This window comes from Balaenoptera ricei, chromosome 20, assembly GCF_028023285.1.
Source record: "Balaenoptera ricei isolate mBalRic1 chromosome 20, mBalRic1.hap2, whole genome shotgun sequence".
In the NCBI taxonomy this organism is placed as follows: domain Eukaryota; kingdom Metazoa; phylum Chordata; class Mammalia; order Artiodactyla; family Balaenopteridae; genus Balaenoptera; species Balaenoptera ricei.
The window spans coordinates 39,094,910-39,112,938 of record NC_082658.1 but is presented as its reverse complement, the minus strand read 5'-3'; the positions used below and the strand labels follow the sequence as shown (position 1 = coordinate 39,112,938).

Here is an 18,029-nt window from a genome sequence, read left to right as displayed (position 1 = left end):
CCTGAGCCTCCTTTCCCCCTTAAATCCACCCTCTGCATTTCAGCCAGTGTTATGTATTTAAAAAGCAGATCTCACAAACAATAAATGCTGGAGAGGGTGTGGAGAAAAGGGAACCCTCATACACTGTTGGTGGGAATGTAAACTGATACAGCCACTATGGAGAACAGTATGGAGGTTCCTTAAAAAGCTAAAAATAGAATTACTATACGACCCAGCAATCCCACTACTGGGCACATACCCTGAGAAAACCGTAATTCAAAAAGAGTCATGTACCACAATGTTCATTGCAGCTCTATTTACAATAGCCAGGACATGGAAGCAACCTAAGTGTCCATCGACAGATGAATGGAGAAAGAAGATGTGGCACATATATACAATGGAATATTAGCCATAAAAAGAAATGAAATTGAGTTATTTGTAGTGAGGTGGATGCCCTAGAGTCTGTCATACAGGGTGAAGTAAGTCAGAAAGAGAAAAACAAATACGCGTATGCTAACACATATATATGGAATCTAAGAAAAAAAAAAAGGTCATGAAGAACCTAGGGGCAGGACAGGAATAAAGACGCAGACGTAGAGAATGGACTTGAGGACACAGGGAGGGGGAAGGGTAAGCTGGGACGAAGTGAGAGAGTGGCATGGACATATATACACTACCAAATGTAAAACAGATAGCTAGTGGGAAACAGCTGCATAGCACAGGGAGATCAGCTTGGTGTTTTGTGACCACCTAGAGGGGTGGGATAGGGAGGGTGGGAGGGAGACGCAAGAGGGAGGAGTTAGGGGGATATACGTATATGTATAGCTGATTCACTTTGTTATAAAGCAGAAACTAACACACCATTGTAAAGCAATTATACTCCAATAAAAACGTAAGAAAGAAAGAAAGAAAGAAAGAAAGAAAGAAAGAAAGAAAGAAAGGAAGGAAGGAAGAAAAAGAAAGAAAGAAAGAAAGAAAGAAAGAGAAAGAAAGAAAGAAAGAAAGAAAGAAAGAAAGAAAGAAAGAAAGAAAGAAAGAAAACTAAAGGAGGAGGGGAAAAAAAAAAAAAGCAGATCTCACCACGTCATCATTTTCATGTCCTTCAGAAAGGCAATACGGGACAGTGGGTAAGCAGATGGGTTCTGGATATTTAACTAAAGAAAACAAAAACACTAATTCAAAAAGATCTATGTACCTCTATGTTCATTGCAACACTATTTACAATAGCCAAGACATGGAAGCAATGTAAGTGTCCATTTATAGATGAATAGGAATGTGGTGTATGTATATATATATATATATAATGGAATATTACTCAGCCATAGATACAAATGAAATCTTGCCATTTGCAGCTACACAGTTGGACCTGGAGGGTACTGTGCAAGGTAAAATAAGTCAGAGAAAAACAAATACCATATGATTTCACTTACATGTCTAAAGAACAAAGCAAATAAACCAACATAATAAAACAGAGTCATAGATACAGAGAACAAACTGGTGGTTGCCAGAGAGGAGAGGAGTGGGGGGACAAATGAAATAGGTGAGGTACAAACTTCCAGCTATAAAATAAATGTCATGAGGATGAAATGTACACATAGGGAATACAGTCAACAATACTGTAATTACTTTGTATGGTGACGGATGGTAACAGGTCTTATTGTGGTGATCATTTCACAATGTATAAACATATTGAATCACTATGTTGTACACAGGAAATTAATATAATATTGTACGTTAACTATAACTCAATTTTTTTAAAAAGACAGGTTCTGAAATCAGACTCCGAGGGTTTCAAATCTCAGTTCTATAATTTTCTAGCCGTGTGACCTTGAACAACTTACTTAACCTCTCTGGACCTTGCTCTCCTCATCAAAACCTAGGAACACTAATATTGACCTCATAAGGCTCTTGTGAGAATTAACTAAGCTAATACATATACAGTACTCAGCATATGCACCTGGCGTGTAGTAAGCACACAATAAATTCCAAGTGTGTATTATTGCTGACAACCATTGACATCCATGAATGGCTTCAGATTCATCTCTCATACTCTATATACTCCATTTTTCGAACTGACATTTAAGGGTCTATTGTGTGTCAGGAACAGTCTCCTAAGTGTTCAGATTTGCCAAACAAACTCTCTGTAGTTCCCCCGAATACACCACACCTGTATTTCACCCTTCCACGGTTTTGTTGATGCCATTCCCTCCATCTGACATATCCTTCCCACCTCCTCACCAGGCCCTTACTTGTCCATTAAGACTCAGCTCAAATATCCCCTCAGCATTGGACTTATTGACTCATCCTCTGTGCTCACCTCCATCTTAACATTTACCCTATTGAAACTGAAATTATTCTTTTCTGCCTCTGTATCCTCTACTAGAGGTAAGTGCCAAGAGTAGGGACCACATTTTAGTTGTTTCTGTACCCCCTGAACTCGGCAGCACAGAGCACACAACAGTGGCCACTGTTGGACTGAACTACCCCTGCTTCCCCTTGGGCTGCTGACTAGACCAGTCTACTCATCCATGTGGGTAGCACAAATGATTGAGGCTCCTTCCTTCCCCCTGCCAGTAATGAGGCAAGACACAGAATGACTCTGGCCCCATGGAACCCTATTCTCCCCGATAGCCCCCACTCAGATCCTGTGCTGAGATGCCCATAACTACAGTTCTTCTAGGCAACAGAAGATTTTTTTAAGTCCTGGATGTTAATCAAAGGCCTGTCATTGGCATCCATGCCCATTTTTCACACTCACAGGGTCTAGGTTAAAATATACTATAGTAAATATTTATATATATATAGATATACATACATACACATATATATATCTGTTGAGGTAACAGCTTAACCATTTTCCAGCTTTCTCCATCTCTTACTTATTGTAGCAACTCTTAGAAAGCCTGAAGAGGACTTTATGCTGACTTTAAGGACAGGAGAGTAGGAGCATGACTGAGTAGTCTGTTCCAGAAGCAAAGAGAGAAGCCCTGATTGGAGGCAATAAATAGGTGGCAGTGGAAAGGGGGTAGGTAAGCCATTTCTGGGACTGGAGACAGAAAAAAACAAAGAGACAGAATGGCTGTGGAAAGCCCCTATCCCAAGAGGGTAGTCCTCCTTCCCCATTCCTAATCTCACCAGAATCCTGGACTCAGACCAGGGAGCATAGAGACCCAGTTTCCCTGGGCTGCCACAAAGAGAAGTGGGTGGTGGTGTCGTCCACTGGTGCGGAGGACAGGATTAGAGACAGATGGACTTGGATTCTGTTTTGGTTCTTCTCACTAGCTGCATCACCACTGGGCAAGTTGCCTGAAAGGGAATAACAGTGCCTACTTCATGGAGGAGACAAAAGCATCAAATGACATAAAGCAAGTGAAGCATTCGGCGTAGCACCTGGCACATCATTAGTACTCAATAACCTTGATTAGCTGTGATCATCCTTACCAGCAAGGGAGAAAAAGCGCGGGAACTGTTCCTGTTCACAAGACCCAAATGAGCAGTGCTCCTGTCTGCCAGGTTGACTCATGGTGGCTAGAGGGTTAGGCCTAAATTAATCCACTTAAAGGTATACTGTGGTTTTAGTAGGTTTTGGTGGCTTAGCTGGGGATCTGACATTATTCCAATATCATTCCAAACAACAGACCACTCCATCACTTAGTGCAGTGGAAGTTACCTCTGCAGTCTGCACTTACTCTGCTAATCCCAGGATGAGGCCACTATTGAAAACTTTACTGAAACTCCGCTATCAAAACTGCCACGATCTGATGTGCAAGACGTACTGGGAAAGCAATGCTATCACTTCATAGTTAACAACTTTATAGCTCTGGACCCAGGTGGTACTTCAAATCCATCCAGTTGATAATAAAAACCAGTTTGGATAGTCAAGAAACCACTCTCGGGCTTCCCTGGTGACACAGTGGTTAAGAATCTGCCTGCCAATGCAGGGGACACGGGTTTGAGCCCTGGTCCAGGAAGATCCCACATGCCGCGGAGCGACTAAGCCCGTGCGCCACAACTACTGAGTCTGCGCTCTTGAGCCCGCGAGCCACAACCATTGAGCCCACATGCCACAACTACTGAAGCCCGCGCACCTAGAGCCCGAGCTCCAAAACAAGAGAAGCCACCGCGATGAGAAGCCTGCGCACCACAACGAAGAGTAGCCCCCGCTCGCCACAAGAGAAAGCCCGCGCGCGGCAACGAAGACCCAACGCAGCCAAAAATCAACAAATAAAAATAAATTAATTAATTTAAAAAAAAGAGAAACCACTCTCTTTCATAAACAAAACCAACCATTCATCTCTATGCTGGATACAGGGCCTAGTCTTGATTTCAGGGGGATTATCTGTCAGATGATAATCCTACATGATCTCTAGGATTCCTTCAGCTCCTGAAGTCCTGATTTCATGTTGTAATGATGTCTCTGCCAGCTGAACCTTGCCCCAGAACTTGTACCCATCCACCCACCTTTATTCTGTTAAGACCTTGATTTCAGCGAGGTCACAGGACCTGCCAGTCTCTCAGAGTCCACTTGGATATGGCTGGACGGTGCTTTGCAACATCTGTTAGCAAAGCAATATATTTATCACATGGTCCTTAGTTCAGCACTCTGCCTGCGAGGCCCCCATATGAGGCTTACATCTGTTAGAACATGGCATAGAGAAGAGGCACTTCCCCTTGAACATTCTGAAACTTGCATGTAATTTACTATTTATTACATAGAAGTAGCTGTTGCTAGCTGGCTAGGAAGAGATCAGATATCACTTTAGGTTGTTTCTACAATTTCAACCAAAAATGATCTGTCTGAAGATTTATTACCAAGGACACTTGGCTAAAGTTCATCAATGGCTTCCTTCTTTTTCTTATACAACTCCAAGATCCAAAAAGGATTTAAGGTGGCTTACAAAAACATAAACAATACTATACTATTAAAATAGATAAAGAAATTAGGGTAGGAGGAATAAAAGAACAAAAGGAGGGTTAGGACACAGAAATGCATGCTATTAAATTGCTTAATATTTACTGAATTTCAACTGCAAATTTGGCTTTGAGCTCCCCAGTAACCAAGGCAGGAAAGAAAATACCAGCAGTTATAAGGTTTATATTTCCTATGAAATAAAAGCATCTTGGTTGTTCAGGATACAGATTTTCTGGGAGACATTTATTTCTCCTGCGGGTGGTCACAGGAGACAATGAGCAACCCAGTGGACAGAGCCCCAGCGCACATCAGCCCTTCCCACCATGTAACCCTCTTGCAAGACTTTCTTAGAGACCCCTCCATGAAAACGGACAGCGTAATGAACACCAAAGGGCAATTCAGTAAAAGGGATTCTACATGGGGTCAAATCAGGGCAGCCCAAGGACGTGGCAGCCCAAGGACCCAGATCCTGATGGTCTGGCTGGATCCAGTGATATCAACTCTCCAGAGGAATGGAAGAGCTACAGAGCCTTCTGGCAATGCTCCATGAATATCATTTATCACAACCAGGCTTTTGAGTAACAAAAATATGGGCAGCCTCCAACATGCCAAGTCCAAACACTAATACTTTTGAATGCTAACACTATTTGGCCCTGGTGCTGCATTCAGCTCTCTCATGGGCTGTTTTTTCTCCGAAACTCTCCCTTATGGGCCTCATCTTGCCTCTCTGGGTTCTTCTGTGTCTCTGACTGAGGCTCAGTCTCCCTGGCTGCTCTTCCATCCTCCTCCTCCTTCGAGGTGCTTCCACCATATGCCTAAGTGCTCCCCGCCCCCAGCATTCTCACCCATACCCAAGTCTTCTAAACATCTCTGTCTCCTGCTCCTGAACCCTGGATTCTTTTCTAAAGGGGGCCTCTTTCTGGCTCCTAGGAAGGCACTTCAAACTCCCAAAGCCAGCACCATCTTTTCCCTTCCTCCGATCCTATCCCCTTCACCCCCGTTCTGTTCCTTCCTCCTGAAGGCCCAGCTGCCCAAGCAGGAAACACCCTTTATTCTCTCTCCCTTCTATGTCACACTCCATCTGTCCCCTAGACAGTTGGTTGTGCCTCTCAATCCACCCTCCCATTGCCATCCCCAGTCACAGCCAGCACATTGTGTGAGCCCCGTCCTCTCTCATCCTGAACCTCCTAAACTGGTCTCCCTGACTCAGCTCTTACCTCTCCAGCCCATTCTAGAATTCTATTTATACAGCACAATCTGACCACATCTCTCTCATGTTTCAAAGCCTCCAGTGGTTTCCTAGCAGCCTACAGGACAAGGTCCAACCCGTTAGGTGGCACCGAGAACCTGGGACCAATTCTCCTTATCTTCTCATCACCTTCCCACCTCACTCCAAACCTGCTTCCCCAGCTGACCAAGCTCGTTCACTAACTTTTCTCAAGTTATTTCAGCCTCCTGCAAAGCCTTAACCTGTCTTCTCTGCCCAGTAAATGCCTGCTCATCCTTTAATATCCAGCTCAAATAAGACCCTAAGCAGAGCTGGGGACCCCCTTCTTCCAGCATGCAAAAAACTATTCTCTGGAATGGCACTTTAACACACCATTGTTGTGTGTCTCCCAGACTGGAAAATTCCTGCAGTCAGAAGTCCAGTCTTTACCCGCCTTGGGTCCCCAGGACTCCTAGTATCCAGCACATTGGAGATTCTTGATAAATGTTAATTAACTGAGTAAAATGAATGACCATCACCGGCACTGTGCTGCCCTGTAAAGCTGATATTTTTAGTCTCCTTACTTTGCCACTATCCAGTACAACTTAAAATATTGAATTCTGAGCATTACATGGGACTCACACACCATTAATGCTCCACAAAGTTTGAAAACTAGCAAACTCTTATGATGTAAACTTACTTGGGCTGTCAGGTAGAGTCTGCAACTCAGGACTGTGGAGCCGTATCTCCGATGGGCCACACCACAAGAACCTCTGATGGTTTTACCCAGCTGCTGTCTGATGGCAGAAATATTTCCCATTTGGTCTCACCTGGCCCTTCCCACCATTTCTGTGTGTCACCTAGGGCAGCTTCCCGAGGGACCCTGCCCAGGCTGGCAGTGGCTTCTGGACCCCTAGAGAAAGCCTTCCAGGTTGATCCCCACAAACCCCCCACGGCAGTCTGAGCTGCTGTTCTAGGCAAGACTGAGCCAGGGAAAATGCAGTGGCAGACTTGGTGCAGACTAAGAGGGAAGGGGTCCCTCGATCCTGCCTCTGCTCCACATTTCAAAGAAACCAGATCCACCCTTTCCTGCAGCCCCCAGAGACTGCCGCCCTCGGCGTCAGTCCTGCATTTTGTATTTGGCCATGGTCAGACATGATAATCCTGGTTAAAACAAAGCGAATACTTTCTTCCCCTGATCTGGGACCCAAAGTGTAGCCTACAGACAAGGCTACACTTGAACTGTAATGTAAAAACAGCCATTTAGAAGATCTATCAAGAAAACAACGTCTTACAGATGTAGAGAACAAACGTATGGACACCAAGGGGGAAAACTGCGGTGAGGTGGGGATGGTGGTGTGCTGAATTGGGCGATTGGGATTGACATGTATACAGTGATGTGTATAAAATTGATGACTGATTAAAAAAAAGAAAAAGAAAAAAAAAAGAAAGAAAACAACGTCTTGAAAAGCAGAGTAAGAGATGGCCAGTCTTCAGGTTACTTCACCAGGAAACCCTCCCTTTAGCCTCCTCCAACGCCCACTAAGTCAGGTGCCCAATTCCAGAGGCATAGCACTTTTCACAGTTGTAGTTTTATTGAGATGATTATTTCATTGTCATCTGTGTCCCACACACTCAAATATCCAATATTATTTACTGACTAAATGCATGTCTTTTGGAATATGGGCACTGTGTGACCTTGATTTCTCTTTAACTGCTGCTCCCCGAGGGCACAGCTGGGGCCCCAATTAATGACAAACCATCCATCCCAAATCTGCCAATACAATTCTATTGTTCAGCTGTCAGCATGCCTTTGGCTTTCTCACTTTAATCTCCCATTTCAAATAAATCCAAAACTCTAGACTCTCACATCTGTGGCTGGGCTCCCTGCCTTTCCACGATTGGAATTTGGAAATTGAACTTAAAACTCAAGAGAAGAAAAGGGCAGAGGCACTTTCAAAAGGATGCCTGTTGTATGTCCAAAGTCCCAGCCATCACCAACCCAGAGATGGATGCATTTTGTTCTAAGAATTAAACTGTCATCTAGCGTTGCCATTTATTGAAGCAGCGGAAAAGGAATAGGGTGGGGAAGACAGACTGATTCTAGAGCAAATTTCTGGATTTCTCCTATTATGGGAATGGGAGATAGATTTTAACAAGAAAGACAGCTTCTTTTCCTTTCAAGCCTGGCACACTAAGGGGAGCCATGCACATTGCCAGTGCAGCTTTTTCATATAATTTAGAAACCTCCACAAAGCTAGTAGTTTATGGGTCAATCTTCCCACTAGATTGTGTGCCGTTCCTGACCACAGCCAGAGACCATGTCTGGTTAATCATCCATCATAGCTAGCCCAAAGCCCCACTGGCACTAAGAGCTCAGAAAGTGTTGGTTGAAGGAGGGTGGGAAAGGAGGGGAGGAGATAGGGAGAGTCATCTGAGGCCCTTCAGCAACTGTCAGTAAGCCTCCAGGACTCTACAATTTATTAATTTCGTACTATGGGCCCATAAGGGGCCAAGTACTTGATATGCATTATCTCAATCCTCACAACAACCCAGAGAGGCAGGCATTATTATGATAACTCCTATTTGAAAGATGAGGAAAAAGCTCAAGAGAAGTTAAGCAATTTGCCCAAGGTCACTCTACTAGAAAGTACCATAACTGGGACCCTGGGAACAGCCCCCCTCAACCTCCACCCCCCAGGGGATCCTTCAACCAAGACATGACAGAGAGGGGTCTGAAGATGTGCATCCTTGGTACTTGAGCCCTCTAAAACAAGCAGAATATCTCCCAGAGGGAGAGTCTAAGTCAATTAATTACAATGCAAAACAAAGATGTCAAGTTCTCTTAAAACATCTTCAGGCTGACAGGGTTGGCTCAATGCATCAACTTTTAATTGCAGAAACCTGAGAAAACAAATGAGGGAATGGAATAACCTGAACCAGAAGGTGGGACAACAGATTAGGCACAAGAAAAAGCTAGTTTTCAGTTCTTATCATCTCTTCATGTTAATGGGATATTTAGCTTTAAGGCTGTAGTCACATTCGGGGATACTTTTTCCCTCAAATCCTAAAGAAAACAAATTAAGAATCATGTAAGCAAAACTAACCAAAAGCCCTATCTAATTTACATTTACATAATACACATGTTTATACCATTAGCACAGCAAATGCTGAAAGAGAATTCATTTCTACTTTTATGGTCCATTTGGTGGTGGGTCACCTTAGGTAGGGACCCCCAACAGACAAAGACCAAAATGGTGATAAAAGAAGAGATAAAGGGAAAACAAATATAATGGATGACACACAGGAACATACAAACAAAAGAAAAGGAAGAGGCAAAAATAGAAACTAAGGGAAAGGAGGTCAAAGGTTAAGGATGTTTAGTAGTTGGTATCTGCCAGGGAGAGCAACTACCTTAGTGATTTCCAAACCTCAGACATGTGTGGGGTGGTCTGCATTAGGAAAACCTGGGAAATTGGGGTGGGGGGTGAGTGTAGGTATTAAATTCTGATTTTATAGGCTTTTGGCTGGGCCAGGAATTCTTAAGGCAACCAGGTTTAAGAATCCCTAGGGATAGTCTCACTTTTGAGGATGCCTATTATCTATGTCAGCTAGCCTGCATCCTCCAGAGTTCTACTGTGAATGTAAGTCACAGTCCACATCTGTGGAGCGCCTCTAAACTGTAGCGATGGTAGCCCAAGCAATATCTCCTTCCTGCATCTCATATGCCTCCTGAGCATTCCTCATACATTACCTGTCATATGTCATTACCTCGGTGCCTTTGCACACACTGTTTCCCCTGGCGTGTTTCTGCCTGTTTAAATCCTCTTCATTCTTCCCAGCCCCATCTCCAAAATGCCTACCCTTCTTTCTGTATCTCTGTAATGACCTTAAACTCTTTCTACCTTGTACTCTGGTTATTGACATAGATGTCTTAATCACTCCTATTTGAGGATATGCTCTTAGGGGCAGGGGCCATATTATAACTTACCTTTTTCTCCCAAAGGTCTTATTATCTGTTGAATGATGAATACCCAGGAAAAATAAAAGAAAACAAAAATAAAATAAAACAAAATAAAAGGTTGAGTTTCAGCCCCAGGCCAGAGGTTCCTCTTCTCTATCTCAAAATAGGAATCAAAATTTTCCTGACTCGGGGCTTCCTTGGTGGCGCAGTGGTTGAGAATCTGCCTGCCAATGCAGGGGACACGGGTTCAAGCCCTGGTCTGAGAAGATCCCACATGCCGCTGAGCAACTAGGCCCGTGAGCCACAACTACTGAGCCTGCGCGTCTGGAGCCTGTGCTCCGCCACGGGAGAGGCCGCGATAGTGAGAGGCCCGCGCACCGCGATGAAGAGTGGCCCCCACTCGCCGCAACTAGAGAAAGCCCTCGCACAGAAACGAAGACCCAACACAGCCAAAAAATAAATAAATAAATAAATAAATAATTAATTAAAAACTTAAAAAAAAAAATTTTCCTGACTCAGGCAGGATATGTTCCAAGCCTATGCTCTCTTGCCCCAGGTACTCCCACCCAGAACACCATGGGAAAACAAAACAAATCATTAGGCGGGTCAATATTTCCTATAACTACATTTCATATCAGATAGAATAAAACCACTTTCTTCTGCCCAACCAAACTCAACCACTGTTCACACCCAGCAGACCCTGTTGGAGCCTCAGTGGCATCCCTATGCCATCTGGATATCAAGCCTTCCTTTCATGGCAAGAAATAGCCAAGGGAACTCCAGACACTAGAGGCTAATTTCATTCTGAGCAGGCAATCTAATTTCACACAAAACCCACTAAGTCTGGACGTACTACATTCTCAAGACCAGGGGGGAGGGCTGACTGCCCTGTAACTCAGGAGACAGGAGAGCTCAGCGCTGCTGACCCAGCCAGGAAACAGGAATGCGAGTGGCAGTGCCACACCTCATTGGCAGGTGTTGCTTTGTCCCATCACAGAGGGAAGGTAGGCTTTGCCTAATATTGAGACGTTATGGGTTATTTATTAGAGTTTAAGTCAGGAGTTGGTACTTTTCCAGAATGTACAGGAGTAGTAAGAGCCTTGGACCTGAGAAATAAAAGATATGGTTTACAGTCTGTGCTTTGCCCAAATTAGTTCTGTCCTAAGCCAAGTCCTTTTTGCCTGTTTGAGCCTCAATGTTTATATCTCTAAAATGTAACACCTAAAGTGGATTTTAATACCCAATCCAGCATATATCTAATTAATAGAGAGTTATAAACCATTAACTTGAAAGTAGGGAAAATAAAATTATAAGGTTAACGCTGGAAAAAATTGGGATGCAGGGCCTGACAGTTACTAAAGTCAAGCCACAAATTTGTTTCTCTGCTTCCTGGCAGCCAAAGCAAAAAAGAGAAATATGATCAGTTATATCCAATTGTCCACAAAGAAAAATCATGCCAGTTCCTTGGGAGAGGCAAAGCTTTTCCTAACACTGGATTCTGAAAGCAATTTCTCTGATTAACTTAACAGAGACATTAAGTGAAGTTGTAGCTTAAGTCTTCAACAATATAAATTCTTATAAGAAATGTAGTAGCAAGTTATATAAACCTATTTTGGACAGCGTCCCTCCATAAAGCAAAGGGCAGGACACCCAAGTTCATCTCAGTGAAAACAATTCTGGAGGGGCTGAGCTAACATGGCCCAAGTATGCAGCTTTCAGTAGGCCCGGCTTAATTCAAGAATAAAACTAAGACCAGGTAGACAACATATTCTTCCAAACACTTCTATAAATATTATTTCTTCCACATGGATGTTTATTAAGAGTTGGGTAGCAGGGTGCAATTAGATGACTTCTAAATTCCATTCCAATTCTGATAAATCTAAGTGACATTTTTGGTCTCCATTTACTTACACTAATTTAAAATTTGGGAGTTTTCCCCCTCTTACTGCCCACTCCCAAATCAACGGATAGGGAATTCCTGCCAGTGAGAGAGGGAATCTAACTATTAATATTAGTCTTGTTATTAATAGCTAATACCAAGCGCTCATGTGCCAGGCTCTGTGTCTGGGTTCCTGTGCATTCTCTCATTTAATCTTCCCATCAATCCTGTGTGATAGTAACTATTATTAGTCCCATTTTACAAACAAGGAACAGAGATGTCGAGAATTTTAGCAAATTGTCCTAGGTCACAGAGCTAATTATTCAGATCTTTCTGGTTCCAAAGCCAAGGCTCTTAGCTCTACTTGTAGTGCCTAGTATTAATGAAATGTGATTACTGATAGAAATGCTTGTTTGTCAGGAGAACAGTGAAGCCTAGAATAAGGCTTGTAGGGGAGGCAAGAGTTATTAACAACAACAAAATAACAATGGAGACTTTGGCAACCCATAAAAAAAATAAAAGGATGAAAAATATTGTGAAAAGCAGAAATCTCAAAAGAAAGTAATTCCAAGGGAACAGGAATTCCGAGGAAAAGAGAGAGAAAACTTCTTTTCCTCCTCTTCTCTTGAAAATAAAGTATTATTTCTTACTCTTAAAGACTCTAAACCTTGGCTCTCTTGGTCATTCATTCATTCCACCAACAGTTAGATATTTATCCTGTGCTACTCCGTGCTAGGCACGGTCAGCAGTGAGCAAGACAGAGGGGCTTCCAATCCAGCCATCAAGTAGACAATGCATTTCCAGAGGGTATTAAAGTGCTTTGAAAAAAAAAAAAAATTAAGGGGATTAAGAAAGGCTGAGGGGCAGGGATGGAGGACTGTTCTAGATAACAGGTCAGGGAGGGGCTCTCTGAGACCCAAGTGTAGGAAGCCAATCATGCAAAAAATTTGGAGACCAGTGACTACCAGTAGAAAGGCCCAGGGACAAAAACAAACCTTACATGTTTTAGAAACCTCAGGAAGGCTAGTGCAGGTGGAGCTGGACTGAAGCAGAATAGACCAGGTGAAGACTGGTAGAAGCTGGGGTGGGCGAAGTTGGGACAGGGGGAGAGGTCTGCAATGCCCGCAGGGAAAGGGGGTGGATTATTTCTGAAGGGCAATGTGAAAGTTGTAAACATGGGAGTGGCATAATCCTATTTACTTCATAAACCTCCAGGGCTATACTCATAGCTCCCAGGGAAATTCAGGTAGGTGCAGTATCACCTTTTGTTAGGGATAATATCACTAAACTATCAACTGTTAACAGAATCCCTTTAGCCTGTAGGCCCTGGCTTTCCATCATTGGATGCTAAAATTCAAAAAGACACTTCCTTTTCCAGAGCTTTATACCCCCTCATCACGCTAAGGGAATGCAACTGCCAGAGCAACCAGTGGTTTGGTTGACAGACCCTAGGGAAATGCCAAGATAATTCACAAAGAAAATTGATCCAGACCTCAATTTGAATCCTACCTGCTTTTCCTATCCTAGGATATGCCATCCTTTTGTTGTTTCCTTTTTTTTTCCATAGGCTCAAAACTAAACGTTAATGTGAGCTGCTTGACCAAACTGAACATTATTCAAGTTAATTTCAACAATCCTACAGTTAGTGTTCCCATATAAGGCATACCCTTGGCAGGAAGGACCACAGTTGAATTTGAATTTGGATAATTTAGAGTTCTTTTTGAAGCTAAATTGCAGCTTTGATAAATTCAAGGACATTTCTTTTACCAACATGTTTGGACACAAAAACTAAGAGGGAAACATACAACATGTGGAAGCATCAGGTGTGTGTATGTTTATGCTTGAAAGTAGAGACAGAGGTAACAGCATCAGAAACCGGAATACTAACAAGACCCACCTGCACACAGGAGCTGAGCTGTTACAGAGGAAAGAACCAGGGCTGAGGCAGGCAAGGAGGTGGGGAAGCTTGCACCTCTTCTTATTAACTGTTGACAGACAAGCCCCTGGCTCCCCTCCCCACGCCTAACAAAAATAAAATCACCAGTCTGCCCTTCCCCTAGATTACACAGCCTGGAATACCCAGATATTAAAATCAACCTTTTCTGCTGCCCAAACTGTTAATATCCCAGGCACAATGACTGTGTCATTGACTCAAAACCATTAAAATCATTAAAATAGTGAAAATTCACATAAATCTGTGAATAATACAGCAGGCTCAACAGCACTACTCATGACCCCAACCCCACACACCTAGAAACATCCAGTGGTATAGAAAGATGAACAGCAGCCCTCAAGCGGGCTGGAGCGGAGTGATGTGGGGAGGGAAGGGAGGCTATCTCTTAGGGCCAATGCCTCATGACAGCTGAAATCAAACAACACTATACCCTTAGACTAGCCTGGGCTAGTGTGACAGATGAGTGATCCTGGGTTTGCATAGAGTATGGCGCACATATCTGACTAAGGCTTTGCACTCTTCGTATCTAAGTTAATGCCTTTCATTGTTCATTGACCCCAGTTCCCACTAGTTCAGGGTTTCTTATCAACCACCCGTCTAACAACCTCATGGCCCATTTATTAAAAATGTGCCCCACTGAGAATAAACATCTCCAGACTGGATTTACAAACTGCACTTTTAAACACTACCCAGGTCATCTTTATGCACATTTAAGTTTGAGGACCTCTGCTCTACAGCAATGTTTCTTCAACTGTGGGCCATGACCCGTTTGGTCAAGAAACCAAATTAATGAGTCATGACCAGCAGTTGATTTTTTTTTTTTAAGCAAGTAGGAAAAAATTATAAATAGAACACACTGCAGGTAGTCAGGGCAATTATTGTTTCTGGGAACTGATGCACTTGTGGACCTCTGTGCAGGGATGTAAAATGTATTCCTCACTGTGGATCCCACTCAGAGTTTGAAAACCACTATCCTAGAGGGAAAAAGGAAAACGATATTCTTGCACATGCGTTTATTTTCATTTTTCACCCCTAATTCCAAGCTTCTGGAGTTTAGTTCAAGCACAAGATATCAAGACAGAAAGGCTGTTATCAAATCCTAAATTGATAAGGCAAAGCCAAACTGAGGAGGGGGATGAGCCCAAGGCCGACACTCTGCTCCTGCCTGAGACCCTTATCATGGAGCTGGGGATAAGGAAAGATGCCAAAGAGAAATTTGCACAACTCTCCTCAGGCTAGACCTGTTCCTTGGTAAAGAACCTGTAGCCACTCATTGTCACAGTTTAGAGGAATTAAAATGTTCCCCATGGGGGGGAGTGGCGGGTTCAGGGGAGGCTCAGTCTCGGTATAAGGGATAGACAGAAGTCAGGTTCAACCCATCTTTGCAGTCCTGTGGCAGTGACTAGGTCAAAGGAAAGTCAGGAAAGGGTGAATGGTCAAGTCTCACCCCAGAACCAGCGACATGAGTTGCCTTGGGCAAGTCGCGTAACCTCTCAGTCCCCTAGGTTCCTTGCATGGCTAATGTTCTGGGAGCAAGTGGGGCACAGGCAATCAGACAGCTTCCCTTCTTGCCCAATACTCTAGGACAGGGAGTCCCATCTTGCACATCTTGCCGGACCAGAAGAGAGGAACATGGGAGGAAGGGCAAGGGGAAAAGATGGTAGCTAATTGTGTTGTTAGCTTTCAGACTCACCAGAAGCAAGGACTTACTGAAAAGAGCCTCAAGACCCGAGGAGAGCAAACTGACAAGGAGGCCAGAGAGCAAAAAACCCAGCGAAGCCCAGGAGCGTTTTCCCGTGCCATTCACAGCCGCGGGACTGCGGGAGGGTCAGCTACATAACAGAAAAAAACGGAGGACACTCACTCACTTGGCTTTGTAAGCTCTCGTAAGCTGAGAGTGAAGTCAGAGGTGGCAGTCTCCTGGGCTGGGTCCAAAAGAACAGGTGGTTCCCCCCACCCGCCAACGAGAGAAAAGCCACCACTTGGGTAAAGACACCCAGAGGAAGTCAGCGGCCAAGGAGGGTGAACTGGAAGCAGTGAGAGATCGGCGCTGCCCCTCAGCGCAAGTTCCCGAGAGGTACTCGCTGGAGAGGCCCCTTAATTCCGTCGGGCAGGAGTGAACTCGCGCCCACCCCTTTGGCAAGGGCACTGGGGAGGCGCCGGGAAGCGGCCAGGCAGGAACTCGGCTGCGGTTACCTCGGCCCAGGGCCGGCCAAGCGCTCCTCGGAGTCTTGAGGGCAGCCAGTCCCCCAAAGGCGGGGGCACCGAGGGCGGCGGCCCCGGACCCAGTGTCTCCAGCGGACACCCAGCGACACCGGGGACAGAAAACGCCCGAAGCTCCCACCCTGCCCCCCACAGACTCCGAACCCACGGGAACTATGCTCAGGAAGAAGCAGCGACCAGGTCTCCAGGTCACCCCCCTACCGCCCCGCCAAACCGCGCGCGCCCGACTAGCCCCGCTCCTCGCACAGGCCCCCGGCCCCCGACCCGGGAACCCGTGCCTTCTCGGCTCCCGCCGCGGGCCGCCGCCAGGGCCCCGGCAGTGTTTGTAAACAAACCGGTCACGTGGCCCCGGCGGCCCGCTCCCCGCCCCCTGTGCCCACGGCCCCCAGGGTGACCCCCCACCGGACCCCGCCTCGGCCGCGCCGGGCAGAGGGTGCTGCGCGCCCTGGGGGAGCCGGGCCACAGGGACCACGGGACCTGCGCCCAGTGACGGGGGTCGGGCGCCCGCGCTGACAGCGCGCCCCACGCCCATGCACGCCCGGCTCGCGCAGTGCTCGCGTCTGCTTACCCGGCCTGCCCGGTCCGGCCAGCTCTGAGCTTGGCTCCGCGGGGGTGCGCAGCAGCAAAGGACCGCCCGGCCGGATCCCGGGCTCTGGGCGCGCTCTTAAAGCCACAGTCTCCGCCACTGCCCCTGCCGCCACTCCGCATCCCTCCGGGTCGGGGCCGGGGGCTGCCTGGTGACGGACGCGCCCCCGCGCCTATCCCCTCGGCTCAGCACATAGCAACACGCCGCGGGTTGGCTGGGCCCGGCCGCAGCCCATCCGTCTTGAGCCAATCAGCGAAGGACGTAACTCCGCCCCCTGCTTCCCCTACCTCCCACCCCCCCACCTCTCGGCCCTGGCCGGGCTTGGGTGAGGGGAGTGTGGCGAGTCCCGGTTCAGGCCCTATGAGGCTCAGCCAGCGGAGCCTGGCCAAGCAGGGCACCTGGCTGGAGGAAGAGGGAGAAAGGGTGATGAGGATGGGTAGGCTCTCGGCGCCCGGGAGGAGACCGTCTATTTGGGTTTGGAGTTTGTCCCCGCTTCAAGGCTGTGATATCCAGAATCCGGGGTAGGGAGAGGGGAAGCTTTATAGTGCTTCTTCTACTCTCTAACTCCCTCCTCCCACCTTAGGTATCCCTAACTCAAGAGTCTAAGTTACCTGAGGAAGCTCTCGGGAACCGGGGCAGTTGCATTAAATAAGACAGTGCCAGCCCGACGGGGCCCAGCCAGGACCTACTCAGAAGCAAGGCATTTCCCCTTTTCTCTCTGCTCTGCTCAAATTTGGCGAATTAAAAGTAGGAACGAGGCATTACAGGAATTGGAAGGTACCTAGCCCCCAACTGCTGCTGATTTTCCAAGGCTTTTAAAGAGAAATGATTCGCCTCGGAGAGTAGGATGGTCAGTGATCGTAGGGGAGGCGCCCACGTTCTGGGTCAGTAGAGTGGTGCTTTTCAAGGAAGAGAAGGTTAAAAAATAAGCCCAGGGCAGTCAGGAAATCTAGGGAGGCACCAGGTGGGTGGAGTGGGGCAGCCTCCCAGCAAGAAAACAGGTCAGTTTGAGAAAGAATGCTGCCAGGGATCAGGGGCAGAGAGCAACCCAGCCTTTTTAGTTGGCCACTGTTAGTTCTGCAGTTTCTCAGAGAGCGGTAGGAAATGCGATGTTTTATTGAGCTGCTGTCAGAACGTGACATGCTTCTGGGGGTGCTGCTGACTTCAGCCCCCTTCCGCACTGGTTTGCACATAAATGGAGAATGGTACCAGGGTAGATCCCCAGGTGGCTCAAACTTCACCACAACTCCACCGGGCAGTCTTTAAAATATATTTGATTCGGGGACTTCCTGGACGGTCCAGGGGTTAAGACTGCGCTCCCAATG

At 46.1% G+C, this 18,029-nt stretch overlaps 1 protein-coding gene across 4 annotated transcripts in view; it reads right to left on the bottom strand.

The window, feature by feature from the left end:
- Positions 1–16,897, bottom strand: part of YPEL2 (yippee like 2) — a 187,486-nt gene extending 170,589 nt beyond the window's left edge. The window contains exons 1-2 of one of the 4 annotated variants that reach the window (XR_009499553.1): positions 15,764–16,260; positions 10,090–10,114 (exon numbers count right to left, since the gene is read on the bottom strand). The gene's annotated coding sequence lies outside the window, so the exon portion shown is untranslated. Of the gene's footprint in view, positions 1–10,089; positions 10,115–15,763; positions 16,261–16,686 lie in introns of those variants that run through there. The other 3 variants (XR_009499552.1, XR_009499554.1, XM_059907408.1) reach the window with 3 other exon arrangements.
- Between the last annotated feature and the right edge of the window lie 1,132 nt (positions 16,898–18,029).